Source organism: Arachis hypogaea, chromosome 16, assembly GCF_003086295.3.
Source record: "Arachis hypogaea cultivar Tifrunner chromosome 16, arahy.Tifrunner.gnm2.J5K5, whole genome shotgun sequence".
In the NCBI taxonomy this organism is placed as follows: domain Eukaryota; kingdom Viridiplantae; phylum Streptophyta; class Magnoliopsida; order Fabales; family Fabaceae; genus Arachis; species Arachis hypogaea.
Genome location: NC_092051.1, coordinates 27,191,920 through 27,195,493, shown reverse-complemented (window position 1 = coordinate 27,195,493; position 3,574 = coordinate 27,191,920). Strand labels below are relative to the sequence as shown.

Below are 3,574 nucleotides of genomic sequence, written 5' to 3'. Positions count from 1 at the left end.
AGAACTATTGTTGAAGTTCTGAGATCTCTGAGGTTAGTCCCTCCACCCAAAGTTTGGGTGATTTCTCCATCCCTGATTGTATGTCTTAGAATATGGATCATTGTTGGGATTCCTAGGGCCACTCCCCATGTAATTCACCTGTTCATAAGAAGGTTGAGCATAATCATGATCATCATTTTGAACAAAATTACCTGCCATGTCATAGGAAATTTCTTGGGGTGAATTTTGAGTGTTGATAGATGAGACTTGCATGCCACCCATCTATTGAGTAAGTAGATTTATCTGCTGAGACATAAGTTTGTTCTGAGCAAGAAGGGCATTAACATCTTCCACTTCCAACACGCCTCTTTTTTGAGGGGTCTCAGAATTCACAGGATTCCTGTTAGATGAGTATAAATATTGGTTGCTTGCAACCAATTCAATCAGCTCAATAGTCTCCTCTGGTGTCTTCTTCTTGTGTAGTGAACCGCCTGCAGAAGTGTCTAGGCTCATCTTGGATATCTCACCCAAGCCTTCATAGAAGATATCTAGTTGGGTCCATTTGGAGAACATGTTTGGAGGGCATTGCCTAGTCAGTAGCTTGTATCTCTCCCAGGCTTCATAAAGGGTTTCACCCCCCTTCTGTTTGAAGGTCTGAACCTCCAACCTAAGCTTAGTCAGCTTCTTTGGTGGGAAAAATTTAGTGAAAAACTCTGTAACAACCTTTTCCCAAGTATTCAGACTCTCCTTTGGTTGTGAATCTAGCCATAGCTTTGCTCTATCCCTTAGAGCAAACGGAAAAAGCATGAGTTTGTACACCTCTGGGTTCACTCCATTTGTCTTCACAGTATCACATATCTGCAGAAAATCAGATATGAACTGATTTGGATCTTCATGAGGAAGTCCATGATACTGGCAATTCTGTTGCACCAAAGTGACCAATTGTGGCTTCAACTCAAAGTTGTTTGCAATTATAGGAGGCACCACAATACTTTTTCCATAAAGATCCGCAGTAGGGGCAGAATAAGAGCCAAGCACTCTCCTCTATTGATCATCCCCATTCGGATTTACCACATTGGCATTAGCATTATTATTTGCCATAGTGGATTCTGCAGCCTTGCAAAATCTTGCTTGTTGTAAACGTCGCCTGAAAGTTCTTTCAGGTTCAGGATCAAAGTCTAAGAGATGTTCTTTATCTCTGTTCCTGCGCATAAACAAGCAGAAAACAAGCAAAAAATAGGACTCTCTACGTCAGAGTGCAGAGAAGTCCCTGTGAGTTAACCTGTGTAAAATAATAAAATAAAAATACTAAATAAATAAATAAAAATTCAAAAATTTTTAAAAATAAAATAAACAGAACAAATTAAAATAAGAATAAAAATAAATAGAAGACACCAAACTTAATTTCAGAAATTAAAAAAAATATTAGTGCTATTTTATTTTATTTTTATTTTATTTTTAATTTTTTTTTATTTTATTTTATTTTTTTTAAAGACAAAGATAAGACATAACTAATAAAATATAGAAAAAAAATGGAAGGAAACAAAAACGAAAATAAAAAAAATAAAAAATAAAAAAAGAATAAAATAAAAATGAAATAAAAAAAAAGTTAAAAACGGACTAAAAAAATAAGAGCAAAAAAAGGAAATAAAACGAATCAGGAAGGGGGGGGAACGAAAGAAAGAACGGAAGAACGAAGAAGAAAAGAAAAAAAATTGTTACGGGAAAGAGAATAAACAAAAATAAAAAATAAAAATTAATAATAATAAAATAAAACTAATTAAAAGAAAAATTATCTAATTTAAGAAATCAAACAACGAGTAGTTGTCAATTACAATCAATTCTCGGCAACGGAGTCAAAAACTTGGTGCGGTAATTTACAACCACACTTACTAACTGGCAAGTGCACCGGGTCGTACCAAGTAATACCTTACGTGAGTAAGGGTCGATCCCACGAGGATTGATGGATTAAACAACAATAGCGTTTGATAGGATTACTTAGACATACAAAAAATAGTGTTGAGATGCAGTATAAAAGACATTAAACAATATAAAAATATTAAAGATAGGCAGATAAATAAGTTGGGAATAAAATATGGAGAAGATAGTTAATGTTTTAGAGTTATCTATTTTTCCGGATTAACTTTTCTTACTAACTAATTTAATTATGCAGGAATTAATTTATGGCAAACTGTATGTGACTAGACCCTAATTCCTTAGACCTTCCTAGTCTCCTCTAAAATTCATTAACTGCCAATTCCCTGGTCAATTAATTCCAATTAGAAGGTGATAATCAATTTCTAGTTTATATGCCACAAAAACTCTAATTATCCAAGAGGTAAAAGGATTATATGTCACGTATCCTATTAAATTCAGATAATTAAAATTTAGGAGAAATAGTTTTCAAGCTGTTGTTCAGGTAAAGAGCTTTTCCAAGTTTTACAAGAACTCAAATAGAAAGAGGGTCATACTTTCGTTCCACCCAAATTCATAAAATAAAGAGCGAAAACAATTCTTAAATTATAAATCCATACATAAATTAAAATAGTAAAAGCAATAAAATTAATCCATAGAAATAGACAGAGTTCCTAACCTTAACAGTGGAGGTTTAGTTGCTCATGGAAAAGAGAAAATAAGGATTCAGGTAAAAATGTACAGCCTTCCAATTTGATGGCATCAGATCCCTTTTTATAACTAATCCTAATAAATTTAAAATCTAATATTTAAAATTAAACTTAAAATAATATCTTTTCCTAATTTAAGATTTGAATTTAAATTCGAATTAATTAACAAGTCTTCAGCTGATGGATGGGGACCACTTGATTTGTCCATTCTGCAGTTTCCAATCTGTGTTTTCTGGGCTGAAAATTGAGTTTAAACAGCCCAGAAATCGCCCCCAGCATTTTTCTGTATTTTCTGCATGTGGCGCATGTGACGCGTCCGCGTCGTCCACGCGTTTGCGTCATTTGTGCAGATTCCAGTCCACGCGATCGCGTCAGGCACGCGATCGCGTCATTACGATTTCCTCCATTCCGCGCGGTCGCATGAGCCATGCGTCCGCATCGGTATTCGCTGGTCATCTCCTTGGCTTCTTCTCTTTCTCTGCAGAAACTTCATGAAATCCTTCCGAATGCTACCTAAATTAAATAAAATTGCACAAAACTCAAAATAGCATCCATAGTGGCTAAAATATAATTAATTCTTAATTAAACTCAACAAATTAGATACAAATTCACTAGGAAAAGATAGACAAGATGCTCACGCATCATTCACCTAGCGGCTGATGGATAGAAACAATCTCACTTTGAGCAGTAGCCATTGAACGATACTCAGCTTTAGTACTACTTCGACTGGCTTTCGTTTGTTTATTATTCTTTCATGATATAGAATTATCTCCAAGGTATATACAACAGCCTATAATAGACTTTCGGTCATCAATGTCTCCTACCCAATTTGTATCAGAGTTAGTACTTTTATTAAACACAATTTCATGAGCTAAGATTTTTTTTACAGTCTGTTTAAAAATCTTCAATGGTATAGAATTAAATTGAATTCTATCAAGAATTGAATTCTAGTCAGAATCGAATTCTAGTTA

At 34.2% G+C, this 3,574-nt stretch overlaps 1 non-coding gene across 1 annotated transcript; it reads left to right on the top strand.

Annotated features, from left to right (window-relative positions):
- Window positions 1–547: 547 nt before the first annotated feature.
- LOC112761417 (small nucleolar RNA R71) lies at window positions 548–654 on the top strand. The gene has a single exon (XR_003181810.1). It is a non-coding gene; the product is annotated as a small nucleolar RNA R71 (small nucleolar RNA).
- Window positions 655–3,574: the final 2,920 nt, after the last annotated feature.